This window comes from Salvelinus sp. IW2-2015, linkage group LG27 (genome assembly GCF_002910315.2).
Source record: "Salvelinus sp. IW2-2015 linkage group LG27, ASM291031v2, whole genome shotgun sequence".
Lineage (NCBI taxonomy): Eukaryota > Metazoa > Chordata > Actinopteri > Salmoniformes > Salmonidae > Salvelinus > Salvelinus sp. IW2-2015.
In genome coordinates, this window is record NC_036867.1 from 30552232 (window position 1) to 30573071 (window position 20840).

At 45.8% G+C, this 20840-nt stretch overlaps 1 pseudogene; it reads left to right on the forward strand.

Moving 5' to 3' along the window:
- The first annotated feature begins 9827 nt into the window (after positions 1-9827).
- On the forward strand, positions 9828-20219 carry LOC111953340 (transmembrane protease serine 3-like; annotated as a pseudogene).
- The last annotated feature ends 621 nt before the right edge of the window (positions 20220-20840 follow it).

Here is a 20840-nt window from a genome sequence, read left to right on the forward strand (position 1 = left end):
ACTGGTCCTGTAAAGTTATGTGCAAAGACCTAAAACATGCCCACATCAAATTAAATATTTTTCTTGATCAAATAACATGGAAAACAACCACTTTTGTACAGTATTACTGTACCATACTTACAAACAACTTAATGTAAATGCACATTACTGTATTGTACATAGGCTGGTCATCTAGGTTTGTACCTGTAGACTTTCCATCACCATCAAGAAAAACGATGCACAATACAGTAATTGAGTACATTGAGACATCAAGTGGTTTATGATGATGTGATGAGATGATGATGCTCATTTGGTAGAGCATGGTGCTTACAATGCTAGGGTTGTGGGTTCAATTCCCAAGGGGGACCAGAAAGAAAATGTATGCACCCACTGCTGTAAGTTCCTCTGGATAAGAGCATTTAGTAAAAGGAATGAATAGACCATTTACATTTTCACATAGAAATATGTTGCATTTGCAAAGTATTTCAAGAAACTGGAAAACGTATATCAAGGGGGTGGGCTATTATCAGATTAACGGTTTTGTACAGATAATTATGAGACTCAAGTTACAAATGCTGGTAAACACTCAAATACAAATACATTTAGTGAGAAAAAAAATCACAAAAGTAGTGCACTGGGCCTTTACTAGTCCTGTGTTAGCTGACATCTGTAGCGCGGGCCAATTTTTTTTTGCAGCATGCCCACCCCCAAACTACTTACCGCAGCTATGCCCTACCCTAAACCCTAATCCTAATCATAACCCCTAACCTTAACCATAACCCTTACCATAACCATTGTACATTTCAACTTCAATGGGGTAGGGTCGTCCCAAGAATCCTGTATAACACGAATCTATACTTTATTGGCCATTTACATGGAAAGGCATTTCGTGACGGCAGCATACAAATACACAAACACAACACAATATATTACATGCAGCACGGAAAACTGGAAAGTTAGTAGCAAGTCACAAATTTAGGCTACATTTTCACATATTCAATGTCTCTGCGGCTTACTGTCTGACCGTGTATTGGGCCTGCATTGTCCTATGTCCCACTGTTCAGCAGCCTGATGGCTGATGGAATGAAACTTGCCTCGTTCCTGTTCTTGCTGAACAGTGGGACCCTCTTCGAGGGCAGCAGCTCAAAACATTGGGATTGTGTGTGGGGTCCTCTATGATGTGTGCTTGGCCTTGTCTCTTGTCGGTTTATCATAGAGGCCCTGAAACCCCCTGCACTGCAGCCTGCAGAGCTTGGACCCCAGGTTATCTTTGTCGCATTGTGAACATCCTCTATCAGAAATAATAGGGGAGATGGGGAATGGTGCTAATGAATAGGCTCTCTGAATGGTCACGCATACAAAATGATGTGAACATGGACTAGAGGGATTCAATGGAAGATGTATGGATATGAATGTACAGTAGGATATTGAGAATGTGACACTGACTGGGAACGGAACAGTATAACCCCATCACTGGGAGATAATTGGATCTGTAGCAGCCTTCAGCTAATACACACACACACACACACAGACACACACAGACACACACACACACACACACACACACACACACACACACACACATACACACACACATACACACACACACACGCAATAGAGCCCACTGAATTAAGCCAAGCCAGACTCGACTGATGCACTCTTTTCACAGTGTGATAGGATTTTATGTAGGCTAGTCTAGACCACCTATAGACTGTCTGGCTGGAAAGGGATGATACTTAAAGAGAGAGAAAAAATACTTGACAGTATTTCTTCTCAATTAGACTTGAAATAATGGACAATTTTAACCGTGGGAACATCGAGCTGCAAATTATTTAGAGCACTAACCCAATCTACAGAGAGGAAGGTCAACAAGTTGACCAAGTCAAGACGAGGGTTCTTTCTCAATTTGTCACTCGCAATTCCTCGGATCGTACTCCTAGCCGCTTTCTCGACCATATTGGAGGACAAGGTCCAAGGTCTCTCAAACCTTTTCCAATTCGTTTTGAGGAGGCAAGGCGAGAAGATGTGAACAGACGTCACGCTGCTTGCTTAGCCGTACCTCTTTTAAATTTCAGGCTAAGGAGCAAGCGTCACAAATCCCCATCTGCTACACACTCACCCCCCAAACTGACTCCATAGCGATCCCAACTATCGCGCTAACCAATCACCATTATAACAGACATCATTATAATGGATGCATTTAAGCCGGATGGTTGTGGTTATTTGAGGTGTTCACTCTGACTGTGCGTGCTGCTCGGTTCGGGCTGCTGAGTCACACAGTCTTTATCTGCACAGTCGTGACTGAGAGGAGGAGGACGAGGAGGGGATTAAAAGGGGAGCCTAACTTTGGCTTCGTGATATCACTGTACCCAAAGCTGTGAAATTGAATCATAGCTACCAAACTACCCAACACTGATTTAGCTTTTTCCAAGATTTTAGTTAGCTGTCTTCATGGGGGATTGGGTTACTCTGTATGAGCATGGTTCCCATAGTTTAACTGTAGCCTGGCTGTGTCACAGGCTATGTGGACAATTCTACGTCCAGTTCTCTTTCTCAATTAATCTTTCCTCGATTCCTCGCAGCCTCTCTCCTCGTCTCCTTCTTCGAAATCCATTGGAGGAAGGATCATGGACCTTCTCCGTCAATACAGTTGAGAAGGAAGCTAGGAGATATGATTCAAATGATCACATTGGAAAGACACATTTAGATATAGCCCATAGAGAACCTTTAGCTGTAGGGTTGAACAAAGAATAAGGTTCTGACATCTGCTGGTAAGATATTGTCATTACATCATTGTCCTCATTTATGAATGCCCTCTCCTTATTCCTACACGTGTATGGCGAGTTGTTGAAAGTGGCGACCTGCCATTCAGGGCAGATGGGGCAGAACATGTTATTTTGGCATTAAAACGTGTCACATATCAGTTTGCAAACAATATATTTTTTTTTATTGAGTTGATAAAGCTGCATACAAACATGGTCTCTTTTTTGCTTTCTTGAGTAAGGCAGCTCCAGTGCTTTCTGTGCTGAATTGGCTCATTCATCCCCCTCCTCTCCCCTGTAACTATTCCCAAGGTCGTTGCTGTAAATGAGAATGTGTTCTCAGTCAACTTACCTGGTAAAATAAGGGTTAAATAAATAAATACAATTAAATAGAGGAGTAGGCAGCGGAAAATACAAAGCGTAGGGGTTGGTAAGGTTCTCTAGTTGCGCCGTGATTGGCTCAGTGTTCTGTCACTCATGGGGACCCTACGTCACCGCAAAATCTACAGGGAGAGCTAGAAAGCTCAAGCCCCCTTGGGTGCTGCCATAGATTTACATTAGAAGTGCCCATCCAAGAAGGCTCAAGGTCATTGGCCACTGATAAAATGATGTCAAATCACGTTATATCTACCGTAGCTTTGATTGGACTGTTCATGTCAACATCATACATTCAAAACCTTAGCTAGCAAGCATTCATCATCATGAATCACGTCAACAATCTACTGGCAAATCCTTTTCAATCCTTGTCATATGAAGAGAAATTATACTGTAGATAAAATGTATCTGTGGTCATTGGCCATTGGCCATAAACATTACACAACAATTTGGAAATCACAAATTCAACAATGAGTGGTTTGTAAGGAATCAGTGGCTAACTGCAAGTGTTGCAAAGCAATCACCGACCTACTATTCAACCTACTATACCCACTATTTTGCGTCCCCTGCTATTCGGTTGAGAGGATATGTGGTCCAAGTCTTGGTTTAAGGATTTAAAACATCTGTCTGAAAGGGTTTGTTTTCCAAGCTAAAAAGGATAAACATTAATTTGTAACACTATGGGCCAGAAAAGGTTGAATACATTGGCCATGCTGTCAATCCAGCAAGACTTCTTGCCTCGTTCAAAACAACTAGAAACTCGGAACTGGGAAATCTCAGACTTCAGTGAGTTCAAGACAACTGGGAACTCAGAAGAAAACGAGCTCCAACTGGGAAAATACGTTTTCAGCGGTCATCCAACTCGAAGTTCCAAGTCGGGAACTCGGGCCTCTTTCTAGAGCTCCGACCTGAAGATCACTGACGTCATGATTCGACCAGTTGTCTTGAAAGCACCATAAATCCAGAGAATGCCAGATGACAAAGTTTGATGACAAAATTTGCCCACAAGAAGGACCGCTGTGCCACCTTCCTGTTCAAGTGAGCACAGCGTAACGGTGAGTCCAAAAATGTATTGTATGCTGCTGCATAAATTATGTAATATGCCAGGGAGATACAGTGCATTCAGAAAGTATTGAGAACCCTTGACTTTTTCCACATTTTGTTACGTTACTGCCTTATTCTAAAATGGATTATATCGTTTTTTCCCCTCATCAATCTACACACAATACCCCATAATGACAAAGCAAAAGCAGGTTTTTAGAAATGTTTGCAAATTTATTTAAAAAAAATGAAAACATATGTATTCAGACCCTTTACTCCGTACTTTGTTGAAGCACCTTTGGCATCGAGTACAGCCTTGAGTCTTCTTGGGTATACCTGTATTTAGGGAGTTTCTCCCATTCTTCTCTGCAGATCCTCTCGAGCTCTGTCAGGTCGGATGGGGAGCGTCGCTGCACAGCTATTTTCAGGTCTCTCCAGAGATGTTCGATCGGGTTCAAGTTCGGGCTCTGGCTGGGCCACTCAAGGACATTCAGAGACTTGTCCCGAAGCCACTGCTGCGTTGTCTTGGATGTGTGCTTAGGGTCGTTGTCCTGTTGGAAGGTGAACCTTCACCCCAGTCTGAGGTCCTGAGCGCTCTGGAGCAGGTTTTCATCAAGGATCTCTCTGTACTTTGCTCTGTTCATCTTTCCCTTGATCCTGACTAGTCTTCCAGTACCTGCCTCTGAACAATATCCACACAGCATGATGCTGCCACCACCATGCTTCACCGTAGGGATGGTGCCAGGTTTCCTCCAGACGTGACGCTTGGCAATCAGTCCAAAAGAGTTTTGTTTCTCATGGTCTGAGAGTACTTTAAGTGCCTTTTGGTAAACTCCAAGTGGGCTGTCATGTGCCTTTTACTGGGGAGTCGCTGCAGAGATTGTTGTCCTTCTGGAAGGTTCTCCCATCTCCACAGAGGAACTTTGGAGTTCTGTCAGAGTGACCATCGGGTTCTTGGTCACCTCCCTAAAATGTCTAAAAACCTGTTTTCACTTTGTCATCATGGGGTATTGTATGTAGATTAATGAGAATATTTATGTATTTAAATCCATTTTAGAATAAGGCTGTAATGTAAAACAAAATTMGAAAAAGTCAAGGGGTCTGATTCCTTTCTGAATGTACTGTATGCTTACTGCAGCTAAGAAAGTAATAGTAAGTGTATGTTGTGTAGTAAGCTGTTAGTAGCCCATGTGCCTCACCCTAATAATATGATTCCTTTCCCCCTCATATCTTAGCCCACTGTTCTGACTTGGGGGTGCACATGTAGCCTATAGCCTGTTTTATGGAAATGTCATCATCTAATATTGTAAGAGCTTTCATTGTCTGCTTAAATGCCTCCTTTTAGTCATCCTATGGTTCTGACTTGGTGTACAGGGAGAATACTGTAAGAATGGGCCATGTTCTGAATTCTGTCGCTGTACATTTCAAAAGTGCTGAACAAATAATTATTTTGACTACACCCTTCTTAGCTCGCTCATTAATGTCTTAATCGAAATTACGGATTGCCTCTTATCTGCTCATCGTTCCCTTATGCCATAGTTTGTACATCTCAATTGTCAGTAAAAAACACATTCGTTTAAGCAAGTCAGCCATATTAGCTATGTTTTTTAAAAAGACAGTAAATGAGGCTGAAAGAACTGTTTCGCTGCCAGACAAGGCTCCGCTGATAGCCAGGTGTAGCAGTGGTAAGGCTTCAGTCCATGGTGCTGGAAAGAAAGCTCTGCTGTTGGGACAGCTTTATTTAGGCCCTAACAGTTTGTGGGCACTGTTTGTCACCGTTATAGTGCAATTAATGTATTGTTTAATGTGTTGTGCTATGTGTCGTGGCTTTGCTGGCATGTTTTTTTTTCGTTGCCCCACCAAGATTTATATGCTAAAATCGCCACTGCACATGGCCATACACCCGCACACGTATAGACACCGAAGCACCACCCAAGGAAACAAGACACAGGAAGCAGAGAAAAAGGGTCAAACACTAAAGGGTTCTCCAGTAACCTCACTAGCTAATGACCTGTGATGTAATGGATCTCATCGTCCCTCCACTCCTTGATTACACAGTACTGCTATTGGTGGCGTTAGATCACTAGAGGCTCTGCTCACTACACAATTACTAGCGTACAGTATTTTATTTTAGTCATACAAAAATAATGCGTACTTATGCGTACTTATCGGAGTGATAAGTACGCATCAAAGATCTTGACTGGTGACAATAGAGAAACCTTCCTCATATACAGTGTGCGCCAATGATCAGTCACGTACTGTGCAATTCAAATTTTATTTTTATTTTTTATTTCACCTTTATTTAACCAGGTAGGCTAGTTGAGAACAAGTTCTCATTTGCAACTGCGACCTGGCCAAGATAAAGCATAGCAGTGTGAACAGACAACACAGAGTTACACATGGAGTAAACAATAAACAAGTCAATAACATGGTAGAAAAAAAGAGAATCTATATACAATGTGTGCAAAAGGCATGAGGTAGGCAATAAATCGAATAATTACAATTTAGCAGATTAACACTGGAGTGATAAATCATCAGATGATCATGTGCAAGAAGAGATACTGGTGTGCAAAAGAGCAGAAAAGTAAATAAATAAAGCAGTATGGGGGGTGAGGTAGGTAAATTGGGTGGTAGTTTACAGATGGACTATGTACAGCTGCAGCGATCGGTTAGCTGCTCGGATAGCAGATTTTTAAAGTTGTTGAGGGAGATAAAAGTCTCCAACTTCGAGAGATTTTTGCAATTCGTTCCAGTCGCAGGCAGCAGAGAACTGGAAGGAAAGGCGTCCAAATGAGGTTTTAGCTTTAGGGATGATCAGTGAGATACACCTGCTGAGCGCGTGCTGCGGGTGGGTGTAGCCATCGTGACCAGTGACTGAGATAAGGCGGCACTTTACCTAGCATAGCCTTGTAGATGACCTGGAGCCAGTGGGTCTGACGACGAACATGTAGCGAGGGCCAGCCGACTAGGGCATACAGGTCGCAGTGGTGGGTCGTATAAGGTGCTTTAGTAACAAAACGAATGGCACTGTGATAAACTGCATCCAGTTTGTTGAGTAGAGTGTTGGAAGCTATTTTGTAGATGACATCGCCGAAGTCGAGGATCGGTAGATAGTCAGTTTTACTAGGGTAAGTTTGGCGGCGTGAGTGAAGGAGGCTTTGTTGGGAATAGAAAGCCGATTCTTGATTTGATTTTGGATTGGAGATGTTTGATATGAGTCTGGAAGGAGAGTTTGCAGTCTAGCCAGACACCTAGGTACTTATAGATGTCCACATATTCTAGGTCGGAACCGTCCAGGGGTGTGATGCTAGTCGGCGCGTGCGGGTGCAGGCAGCGACGGTTTGAAAAGCATGCATTTGGTTTTACTAGCGTTTAAGAGCAGTTGGAGGCCACGGAAGGAGTGTTGTATGGCATTGAAGCTCGTTTGGAGTTTAGATAGCACAGTGTCCAAGGAAGGGCCGGAAGTATATAGAATGGTGTCGTCTGCGTAGAGGTGGATCAGGAATCGCCCGCAGCAAGAGCACACATCATTGATGTATACAGAGAAAAGAGTCGGCCCGAGAATTGAACCCTGTGGTACCCCCATAGAGACTGCCAGAGGACCGGACAACATGCCCTCCGATTTGAACACACTGAACTCTGTCTGCAAAGTAGTTGGTGAACCAGGCAAGGCAGTCATTAGAAAAACGAGGCTACTGAGTCTGCCGATAAGAATATGGTGATTGACAGAGTCGAAAGCCTTGGCCAGGTCGATGAAGACGGCTGCACAAGTAATGTCTTTTATCGATGGCGGTTATGATGTCGTTTAGTACCTTGAGCGTGGCTGAGGTGCACCCGTGACCGGCTCGGAAACCGGATTGCACAGCGGAGAAGGTACGGTGGGATTCGAGATGGTCAGTGATCTGTTTGTTGACTTGGCTTTCGAAGACCTTAGATAGGCAGGGCAGGATGGATATAGGTCTGTAACAGTTTGGGTCCAGGGTGTCTCCCCCTTTGAAGAGGGGATGACCGCGGCAGCTTTCCAATCCTTGGGATCTCAGATGATACGAAGGAGAGGTTGAACAGGCTGGTAATAGGGGGGCGACAATGGCGGCGGACAGTTTCAGAAATAGGGGGTCCAGATTGTCAAGCCCAGCTGATTTGTTATGGGTCCAGGTTTTCCAGCTCTTTCAGAACATCTGCTATCTGGATTTGGGTAAGGAGAAGCTGGGGAGGCTTGGGCGAGTAGCAGCGGGGGGGGCGGGGCTGTTGGCCAAGGTTGGAGTCGCCAGGAGGAAGGCATGGCCAGCCATTGAGAAATGCTTGTTGAAGTCTTCGATTATCACGGATTTATCGGTGGTGACCGTGTTACCTAGCCTCAGTGCAGTGGGCAGCTGGGAGGAGGTGCTCTTGTTCTCCATGGACTTTACAGTATCCCAGAACTTTTTGGAGTTAGAGCTACAGGATGCGAATTCTGCTTGAAAAAAGCTGGCCTTTGCTTTCCTGACTGACTGCGTGTATTGGTTCCTGACTTCCCTGAACCAGTTGCATATCGCGGGGCTCTTTCGATGCTATTGCAGTTCGCCACAGGATGTTTTTGTGCTGGTCGAGGGCAGTCAGGTCTGGAGTGACCAAGGGCTATATCTGTTCTTGGTTTCTGCATTTTTTGAACGGAGCATGCTTGTCTAATATGGTGAGGAAGTAACATTTAAAGAATGACCAGGCATCCTCAACTGACGGGATGAGGTCAATATCCTTCCAGGGTACCCGGGCCAGGTCGATTAGAAAGGCCTGCTCGCAGAAGTGTTTTAGGGAGCGTTTGACAGTGATGAGGGGTGGTCGTTTGATCGCGGACCCGTGGCGGATACAGGCAATGAGGCAGTGATCGCTGAGATCTTGATTGAAGACAGCAGAGGTGTATTTGGAGGGCAGGTTGGTCAGGATAATGTCTATTAGGGTGCCCATGTTTACGGATTTAGGGTTGTACCTGGTGGGTTCCTTGATGATTTGTGTGAGATTGAGGGCATCAAGCTTGGATTGTAGGACTGCCGGGGTGTTAAGCATATCCCAGTTTAGGTCACCTAACAGAACAAACTCTGAAGCTAGATGGGGAGCGATCAATTCACAGATGGTGTCCAGGGCACAGCTGGGAGCTGAGGGGGGTCGGTAGCAGGCGGCAACAGTGAGAGACTTATTTCTGGAGAGATTAATTTTTAAAATTAGAAGTTCGAACTGTTTGGGCATAGACCTGGAAAGTATGACAGAACTTTGCAGGCTATCTCTGCAGTAGATTGCAACTCCTCCCCTGTGGAGTTCTATCTTGACGGAAAGTGTTATAGTTGTTGGGTATGGAAATCTCAGAATTTTTTGGTGGCCTTCCTAGCCAGGATTCGAACACGGCAAGGACATCAGGATTGGCAGAGTGTGCTAAAGCGGTGAGTAAGGCAAACTTAGGGAGGAGGCTTCTGATGTTGACATGCATGAGGCCAAGGCTTTTTCGATTGCAGAAGTCAACAAATGAGGGTGACTGGGGACATGCAGGGCCTGGGTTTACCTCCACATCACCCGAGGAACAGAGGAGTAGTAGGATTGAGGGTGCGGCTAAAGGCTATCAAAACTGGTGCCTAGAGCGTTGGGACAAAGAATAAAAGGAGCAGATTTATGGGCGTGGTAGAATAGATTCTGGGCATAATGTGCAGACAGGGTATGGGAGGGGCGCGGGTAAGCGGAGGCAAGCCCAGGCACTGGGTGATGATAAGAGAGTTGTATCTCTGGACATGCTGGTCTCAATGGGTGAGGTCACCGCATGGTGTGGGGGTGGGACAAAGGGAGTATCAGAGGTACGGAGAGTGGAACTACAGGGTCCATTGCAAACCAAAACAATGATAATGAAAACTAGCCTGAACAAAGTATGCAAGGCATATTGATATTTGAGAGAGACATACAATAAGCATAAAGTGATTGCAGGTCTTGATTGGGAGAGCTAGCTAAAAACACAGGTAAGATAACAGCAGCAATAACAGGGTGCTAGTCTAACACAGCAACAAACAGGTAAAAATGGCGACGACTAGGCAGAGAGGGTCGGATTAACTACACACAGATCCTGAGTTAAAGCACAGAGCCGACAGATAAAACACAAATAAACAGAATGGAGTACCCGTGAATTAATGGACAGTCAAGCATGCATCAGCTATGTAGCCAAGTGATCATAGTGTCCAGGGGGCAGCCGTAGATGGAGCAGGGAGGCCTCCACTAAGCTAGCACGCGGCGTTTAAAGTTAGTAGCCCGGGGGGGTCTGCTCAGACGGAGGGGGTCTGCTCAGACGTGGTCGTGTCGACAGAGAGAATCCAAGCCAGATGGCGATGGCGAAAGAGAGGTTGTGAATTGTAGAATTGTGTTTGCTAACTGGTGCTAGCTTCGTGGCAGTGGCGCTAGCTGCGCTAGCCGCAGGCTAGCTGTGAGGATCAGAAGCAGTGGCTCAGGATTACGGCAGGAATCCCGGCGTGTTGTGAGAGACAGTCCGATGCTGGTAAATTGGTGAGTAATATCCAGGCTAATAACAGGGGCTGGTGTCTGTGCAGAAGGTAAAAGCTACTAGCAGCGGCCAAAAAAATGGCTAAATTAGCTTGTAGCTGGTATTGTAGCCCAAGAATTCGCTGGTAGACCTCTTCAGCTAGCCGCGCAGATGGCCGTAGCCGAGGCTAGCTCAAGGCTAACTGGTGCTTGCTTCGGGACAGAGGTGTTAGCCAGTAGTAGCCAACTCCGGGTTTGCAGCTAGCTAGCTGTGATGATACGGTGTAATTGTCCAGAGCTTGCGTCAGGAATCCGGTGATGTGGTAGAGAAAAAGCAGTCCTATATGCTCTGGGTTGATATCGCGCTTGCAGACTGGCAGGTATTGGCCCGGTATTGAAGCTGGCTGTGTCCGAGTTGAGGGTGAAGACCGCAGCAGTGGCTAACTGACTACTAGCTAGTAGCTAGTTATCTGGCTAGCTTCTGATTGGGGTTACGGTTCTAAAGTATAAAAAAAATAGCAGGTCCGTACCACATTGGGTGAGGCGGAATGTATGAATGTATATTCAGTTCCTAGATGGAAAGTGAAATTAAAATATATACGAAATGTATACGAAAAATACGAAGACTATTTACTATTTACTATTTACACGCGACAGGACAATACAAACACACGTCCGACTGCTACGCCATCTTGGATTACTAAATGAGGGAGCATTCCACAGATGCATGGCCTCCTTACATCCATCTCTGTTAGCCTGTACACCTGAGTGACCACATCATATGGAACAGCCAGTAAGTAGGCTTATGACCTTTCACCTTACAACCCCAGACCCCCCACCGCCCTCCCTAATTCCCCCAACACCTGTAGCAGCATAGTGACCTGAGTGTCTTCCCTGAAAACTCCACTGTAACCTTATGCTATCAGGTTCTCCATTGGTGGTGGTCGGTCAATTGGCCAGTCACTCAGCTAGGCAGTAGCATTATATCCTGGATGTTTGTCAGTGCAGTCCTTACTCTCCCATCGCAGCGGTGGTCATCTTACTACCATGGGGCCACGATGATTAGCTGGGTGAGGAGATATGCCCATGCCTAATAGTGACAAGACTGCTGCTGATGGATCAGCCGAAGAGAGGAAGGTGTGTAGCCAGACTGACCTCCCGAGGTCTGCGTGTTTTAACATCAACGCTGTTCAGATGAACGAACAACTGACAAGGAAGACTCATCCTCATCGCTTTTTCTTTCTATCTCTTTCTCATTTCCCCTTTTTCTCTCACGCCATCCATCTTCCCTCTCGCGCGCCCTCCCTCCCTCCATTTCTCTCTGTCTCTCTATTTGTCTCTCGTACACACTCCATACATGCGTCTGGGGCAGAGGGAACGGACTGGGCCCGTATTGAGGTTGAGTCTGTGAATAACGAGGACCTGGCAATCGTGGAGATCCCCACCACCTTCGATGTCAGCTCCCTCCGCAGCCAGACCAGCGGCTCCTTCTCTCAGGACCTCCAGGACCCCCATGTACCCACCGCTCCGCCCCAGGAGCCCCCTGCCCCCATCCCAAAGAGGGCCTGCTCACCCCACCCAGCTACCTCCCTTCCATGCGCTTCATCAAGGTCCGGCCCTTCATGCACGGTATGGAAGCCCCAGAGGACACAATGACTCCTTCATCTATGCGTCAAGTTTTTCGTGGACTGGACACAGAGTCAGGAAAACACCCTTGCCCTATCTATGAGTGCCTTATATGTTGTGATGGGGCTAACCGTGGCTCTTAATGGTTTATGGCCTTGCTAGTGCCAGTGTTGCACTGTCCTCCATTGTTTAGATTTTCTCTCATGGTTTATTTCTGGTGCTTCAGATGGAGACTAAGACCCTATGCAACCAGCTCCTGGCACACTGGCTGCTGCTGGTGATTGTTGCGTGTGGTCTACTGGCCCTGAGTCTAGCCCTAGGCATTGGGCTTGGAGGTAATGGAACACTGTTTGTGGCCTTGTTATTACATAGTCATTATCATCCATATTATTGCAGAAAGATAACCTGTCTATAGCAGTTATATCAACCCATGTGTCGTTGAATTGAAATCAAGGACACATGTGCACTTGACACTATATGGCAGTATTATAAAGTGTTATCTATCTATTAGAACAGGCAATGTTGTGTGTTAGAATATAGTATCAAGTACAAGGATTAGGATATACAGTGTCTGAGTGGCTCATAGTTGTAACGGTTTTCTTCGTCCTCCTCTGACGAGGAGTAAGAAATGTCAGAACAATGTGCAGCGTGGTATGTGTCCATAATATATTTTAATGAAACAAACGAACACAGAAACAAAACAAATAATGATACGTGAAATACAAACCGAAACAGTTCCGTGTGGGACAAACACTGACACGGAAAATAACCACCCACGAAACCCAGGTGGAAAAAGGCTACCTAAGTATGATTCTCAATCAGAGACAACTAACGACACCTGCCTCTGATTGAGAATCATACCAGGCCAAACGAAAAAACCAACATAGAAAAACAAACATAGATAACCCACCCAACTCACGCCCTGACCACACTAAAACAAAGAAATAACAAAAGAACTAAGGTCAGAACGTGACAATAGTGATACTGTAATAGTATCGTTCTGTACTGTGTTACTGTGATTGTATGAGGAGACGTGTGTCATATGTGTAACAGGAGACAGGGTGCAGTAAGTTACTCTTGAGGTCTGAATGACACGGCAAGTTGTGTGTGTAACCAGGGGTGGAACATGGCATTACATATCATTGTGACATGTGCTTTTCACATAGAATCATAGGATTTTACTACGACTTCTTCCCAATTCCACCACTGTGTGTAACAATGTGTGTGTGTATATGTGTGTACATGCGTGTGTCATCCTTGTTTCCAAAGTGGGAGTCAGTTGCATGGGGAAGTTCCACTGTAGCACATCCACTGTGTGTATTGCCGGATCTGCGCAGTGTGATGGCGTCAGCGACTGCGCAGATGGGGAGGACGAACTGCAATGTGGTGAGATGCACACTTCTCTCCCACATGCATACACGACTAAAAACGCTCTCCCACTCTAGCCCTGATAAAGGGCTTGAAATTCCCTCACACCATTCATCCACATCATTCACTGTGTAACCTTGTCCCCAAACTAGGTCAGAGACGGCGAGACGATTCACTGAGTAACCTGTACACACACTAATGACACCAGTATCTCAGTTGGGACATCATATAGAAAGTCACTACATGTCTATCTGTCTATCTCTGTATCTGTCTCTGTCTTCTGTCTGTCTGTCTGTCTGTCGTCGTCTGTTCTGTCTGTCTTCGGTTGTCTGTATCTGTCTTGTCTGTCTGTCTGGTCTGTCTGTCTGTCGTCTGTCTGTCTGTCTGTCTGTCTGTCCCTCGTGGTCTGTCTGTCCCTCAGTCGTCTGTCGTGTCGTCGTCTGTCGTCTGTCAGTGCGTCTGTCTGTCGTCGCTGTCAGCTCTGTCTGTGTCCCCTCGTGCTGCTGTCTGTCCCTCAGTGCTGTCTGTCTAGTCCCTCTGTCTGTCTGTCTGTCTGTCCCTCAGTCGCGTCTCTGTCTGTCCCTCAGTGCGTCTTGTCTGTCTGTCTGTCTGTTCTGTCTCTGTCGTCCTCAGTGCTGTCCCCATCTGTCTTCCCTCAGTGCGTCTGCTGTCCCTCAGTGCGTCTGTCTGTCCCTCAGTGCGTCTGTCTTCTGTCCGTCCTTCCCTCAGTGCGTCTGTCCTGTCCGTCCCTCGTGCGCTTCTGTCCGGTCCGTCCCTCAGTGCGTCTGTCTGTCCCTGTTCTGTCTGTCGTTCCGTCCCTCAGTGCGTCCGTCCGTTCCGTCCCCTCAGTGGTCCGTCCGTCTCTGGTCCGTCCTCCTCCCTCAGTAGCGTCCGTCCGTCCGTTCCGTCAGTCCGCTCCGTACCTGGTCGCTCAGTGCGTCCGTCCGTCCCGCTCCCCGCTGTCCGTCCGTCCGTCCCTCAGTGCGCTCCTGCCGTCCGTTCCCAAGTCGTCCAGTCGCCATCGTGGTCCGTCCGTCCGTCCCTCGTGCGTCCGTCCGTCCGTCCCTCCAGTCGCTCCGTCCGTCCGTCCCTCAGTGCGTCCGTCCGTCCGTCCCTCAGTGCGTCCGTCCGTCCGTCCCTCAGTGCGTCCGTCCTCGGCCCTCAGTGCGTCCGTCCGTCCGTCCCTCAGTGCGTCCGTCCCGTGTCCGTCCCTCAGTGCGTCCTCCGTCCGTCCCTCAGTGCGATCCGTCCGTCCGTCCCTCAGTGCCCGCGTCCGTCCTTCAGTGGTCGTCCGTCCCCGTCCTACTGTGCGTCCGTCCGTCGTCCCTCAGTGCGTTCCGTCCGTCCGTCCCTCAGTGCGTCCGTCCGCTGTCCGCCTCCCTCATGCGTCCGTCCCTCAGTGCGTCTGAGTGGGAGGAGCTCTGTGCTGCAGATCAACAGTAGGGGTGTATGGAGGACCGTGTGCTCCGCCAACTGGGATCACACGCTGGGTTATTCTGCCTGCAAACAGCTGGAATACTCCAGGTACACAGTTGGGAATTGAAATTAATTGAATTAGTTCTCTGTGACAGGCGTAAAAAGATAAGTGAAGGGTCAGAGGTTCACTGGGGCTGGCATGGTGGATGACTAGGGTGAGGGTAAGTGGAGCAATGTCAAGAGATACAGAGAATACAGATCATTCCACCATAGAGACCATTCTCCCACAGGGCCTGAGGAGAAAGAGCCTATTACATCGACATGACTCTGCAGTTTGTGATAAAACTCTCTCCCTCATTGTAATACTCTCACATTTACTCAGCATTCAGAGGGAGGGCTTTCTAATGGGCGTCTGTATCCAAAGGTTCCATTAACTGCATTGCTAATCCCTTTCAAATCAGCCTGGCATTAAATGAAGTGAAAAATCACCAGCACAAACAACCAGCGCTCTAAGTAGGTCAAGATTTTCAGTTATACCATCGTTATTCCAGTCATTGTGCTAACGCTAGTTAGCATTGGCTCACAAAACTACCTCTAACTTCCTTTAAACTGAACACAGAGACATAAAAAAGGTATCCACAAGTTCATCTGAGTCTGGGGAAGTAGATCCCGAAGTATCCCTTTAAGATCTTCCTAGTTTAATATTAGGAGTATGTTTGGATGAATAATTAATTACTTTTATAAAATACAAATAAAGTTGACTCAGCCACATGAAATCAAAGACAAACATTCAAAATTATTGTGGATAAAACACAATAATGTCAACAGATTTATTTCCATTGTGGTCCAAGTATATTAGGATCCTGTGTCCACTTTTATAAATGGATTGTAAATGAATGGGTAGTACTGTCAATGGATTTAGTTACAGAATGTCAGGTTAATACCCTCTGAACATCCCAAACCCACCCGCTGCCTCGCCTCTCATATGCAGCCAATGAAAATTCACACTATTTGCCACAATAAACTGTACATGTCTGTGTGGTTCCTTCTTGTTCGCTCAACTACGTCAGTGCCAGATCTCTGCCTCTCTCCTCTGTCGAGTCGGCCTTCCAGGCTAACCTGGTATCAGTCAACCTGAGTCAACCAGATCACCAGCAGACTGTCAAGATCCACAACGCCATCTTCCTCAGGTGAACCATTTGGCCATCACTTTCTGACAGAGAATAAAACAGTGCTCATTACCAGTCTGCCAGTCTTTTGTTAAAGTTCTAATGTACAGCTGCAGTAGCAAGTTCTTCTTCTAGCGTCTGCCCTTACAACCAAAGACCTTTTTACAAGCACTATTGAGTTAAGTACGCAAATTCTTGATTCTGCCATCAACCTACAGTATGCCACCACAAGGACTGCATACTATGCGGATGTAAAGCTGTCAACATGGTTGAATGTCTCCCCTTTCCTGCTATAGGAACTGAAGCCTTTTGAACTAACTGTCTGGAGGTATCCCCCCCAAAGTGGCACATGATACGGTATTTGCCATGTGAAACAATGGAAGGGGCCAAGATATTAGGCTAATTCTGCGTTTCCCTCAGWAACGCATGTTACTCGGGCGGCACGAGCTAAAGAACTTTTCAGAAGCGCGTGTTGATTGTTTATGTCTTGGCGGCAGGACAACAGGCGGCGCAGCAGTGTCCGTTGCTCTAGTTCATAAGTCAAGTTGTGATCTCATGTTTCACTTCAGTCCATGTCATGTTTCTCAATGACATAAGGGCCTGACTGGGTTTGTACATGGTACAAATGAGAGCATACCTCAAACTTCCCTGTTGGTGTTATACAGAGAAGAACCTCATTTGAACCAGTTTACTGTGTCATTTCATTTTCTGAAGTTATTTCCAGCATGTCTGTGTGTATGTTGGCAGTAAGTATAAGCCTTCATTCTCTGTTTTCCCAGTAAGACCCAGTGCAGCTCTGAGAGTGTGACCGTACCCAAGTGCCTAGGTGAGTGAAAGAGTGACAGTGGAGTTAGGAAGTGTGTGTGTGTGTGTGCGTTGTGAGTGTATACCAGCAACATTATCATATCGATGTTTTTCCCCTGGCTGCCCCCTGCAGATTGTGGCTCCAGGCCCATGTTCCAGTCTCGTATTGTGGGAGGGAACATCTCCCAACCAGGCCAGTTTCCCTGGCAGGCCAGCCTGCACTATCAGAACCAACACCTCTGTGGCGGCTCCATCATCACACCACGCCGGATAGTGACAGCAGCACACTGTGTCTACGGGTGAGCCTCTCTCACAAACACAGATGGACATGTGCGCACACACGCATGCACGTACGTACGCARGCAAACATTTATACCGTACATGAACACAGCATAACTTCTAAAAGTGATATGATTTTTCATTGGTTGACTGTCCATCCCTTCTCAAGGTTTGTAACAAACCCCACGCTGTGGGCAGTGCATGTGGGATTGACAGATCAGCCGGTCAATGGGGTGCTGTCTCGCTCTTTGGAGAAGATGATCTACCATGCCAACTAACCAACCCAAGGGCTTAAACTACGACATCGCTCTATTGAAGCTTACAGAGCCTCTTACCTTTAATGGTACCACTATCTACAATGAGCCCCAAAAGTATTGGGACTGTGACATTTTTGTTGGTGTTTTGGCTCTGTACTCCAACACTTTGGATTTGAAAGGATACAATGAGTATAACTTAAAGTGCAGTCTGTCAGGTTTAATTTTAGGGTATTTTCATCCATATCGGGTGAACCATTAAAACATGACAGCACTGTACATATGGGATGAAAAATATTGGGACAAATTCCCTTATATGTGTATTAAAGTAGTAAAAAGTGAAGTATTTGGTCCCATATTCACAGCACGCAATGAGTACATCACTCTTGTGACTCTACACATTTGTTGGATACATTTACTGTTTGTTTTTGTTTGTGTTTCAGATCATTTTGTGCCCAATAGAAATGAATGGTAAATAATGTATTGTGTCATTTTGCAGTTGCTTTGATTGTAAATAAGAACATAATATGTTTATAAACACTTCTACATTAATAAATCTTCTTATGGATCGGTGTCCCGTCGACGGGACAGTTGTTGCTCAATATGCATAATGTGACAAAAACGTCGTTTTAATTTGGACGCTACCATGATTTTTGCACACACATAMACTTTTTCAATTGTATTATTGACTGTATGTTTGCTTATTCCGTGTGTAACTCTGTGTTGTTGTTTGTGTCGCACTGCTTCACTTTATCTTGGCCAGGTCGCAGTTGTAAATGAGAACTTGTTCTCAACTAGCCTACCTGGTTAAATAAAGGTGAAAAAAATACAAATTGAAATCATAAAAAATATATATTACGGATAATCCTTAATAAATCTAGAATATTGATGAGAGGAAAAGTTACCGATGCACAAATATCATTTTTTTCCTAAACGGTTCAGCCGATATGGATGAAAATACCCTCATATTAAAGCTGACAGTCTGCACTTTAACCTCATAGTCATTATATCATGGAGTACCGAGGCAAAACAACCAAAAATGTGTCACTTTCCCAATTCTGCCTGTCTGTCTGTATTACTGACTGATAGTGATTTAGGGCTTTATTCAATATTCAATCTGTATCGCTGAAGCATTACAGATTGAGCGATAGAAATGCAAAGGTCATTTCTGATTGAGCTGACATACAGTATGCAAGGTTTACCGTGAGTGCAGTCTCCGCCAACGCAGGAACATTGCCTTTACATTTCAACTGGACTTTAGTGCTGAACTTCTGCGATACGGATTGAATAGAGCCCGTCGAGTAACTGCTCTTATTCACCTCAAATCTGAAGGAGCACAGCAGGTTCATTGGCTAAGTCTTTTCCTCCAGGTCTGGTTGAGCCCATCTGCCTGCCGAACTATGGGGAGAGATTTGAGGAGGGGAAGATATGCTGGATCTCTGGGTGGGGTGCCACAGTGGACGGAGGTGAATGGGCTCAAATTCAACACCTGAATAGATGCGCAAGCACGCACCACATGCGCGCATTCATGCATGCCCGCACACACTGTGATACACTTTTCCTGCCTTTCCTCTCTGTCTGTCTGTCTGTGTGTGTGTGAATGTGTGTGTGTCTGTGTGTGTGTGTGTGTGTGTCTTTCCAGGGGAGACCAGTGTGTCCATGCATTCTGCCCAGGTCCCTATGCTCTCCAGCAGGGACTGCAGTGGACCAGGGTGCCATCTCCCCTTGGATGGTCTGTGCAGGCTACCTAGAGGGGGGCAAAGACTCTTGCCAGGTATCTTTCAGAAGTGGACCTCAGAGTTCCATGCACCATTTGTCTAGGACAAAGTGCAGACAAAAAGCACACAGCGAAGACAAACGGTTAAAAGCAGTGGGTGGCCACTGTGTGTTTGCGATCACGAAACAGTGGTGATTCAGCAAGTAGAATTATCCGAAAATGTACAGAAAATTATGACTGATTTCCCGTTCAAAGGCYCTAGGACCGTCACCCGCTGCTTTTAACCYTTCGTTAGCACAGTGTGTTTTGTGTTTAAAAGCTCACCTATTTGGAGTAAAATGCACTGCCGCTAATCCTGGTGTGTTTGGTGCCCAGGAGGCTAGTGGAGGCCCTCTGGCCTGTGAGGACTCATCATTGTGGAAGTTGGCAGGGGCCACTAGCTGGAGCTATGGCTGTGCTGAGAGGAACAATCCTGCAGTGTACACTCTCATCCCCCACGCACTYACCTGGATCCACCAGCAGATGGAGGTGAATTCTACTGTTGATACTGCATACTGGTGCACTCATGAACTCTACTGGTGGCAGACAGTACTGAAAAAGTGTTACGGCTGCTATGCAAAGGAGAGAAATACATGGTTTAAATGAACAGTACACCCCAAAATCATAGTTTGTCAGATGTTTTCAGACATCCAAATTAATTTAGGCCTGGATTTACTAAGAGTTTTCACCAGCTGCAGAATGAACTGTTCCTTTAAGAGTGAAGAAGTCTTAAAGTTTGAGACAGCCAGTGAAGTCAATCAATGGAAAACCTTTTTTAGTTTATTAGTCAGCGATGAATGATTGATATATACAAATCTGTTAGTCTATTTAACATCCAAATGACATACTCCCATTCTATGATATCTTCCCCCAGAAAGAAGAGGCACTGAGCCCTTGATCCCCAAAGGATACAGTAGCTGACAGAGTACTTTACTCAGACACTATTTGTTTGTTCTTAAGCACCACAGTGAATGGACACAATCTGAGGCTGAGCAATAGCTCTATTTTAAAGTCAGAAAAACAAGATGGAGGGAAATGGTGAATGATAAATGGAAGACTGGGGAGATGAACTAGGGCCAGGATTCAATTCGGACTGCAGAAGATCCGCGTTGTAGCAAGGTTGACATTAAAAGGGGATTTCCGATTGAGCAGACATCTGCAGCGTTTACTTTGAATGCGATCACCACGACTGCGGTAACATCGCCTGTAAGTGGTGCATAGCCAAAAAGGGTGATCAGATTGAATCGTGGCATAAGCTTGGTCTCATTAGTATGTCGACATCTTTCATCTCTACACACAAACTGTGCATGTAGACAAATGGAATAGCTGTAACATGTACTATGTATAGTATACTTTGATATACACTGCTCAAAAAAATAAAGGGAACACTTAAACAACACAATGTAACTCCAAGTCAATCACACTTCTGTGAAATCAAACTGTCCACTTAGGAAGCAACACTGATTGACAATACATTTCACATGCTGTTGTGCAAATGGAATAGACAACAGGTGGAAAT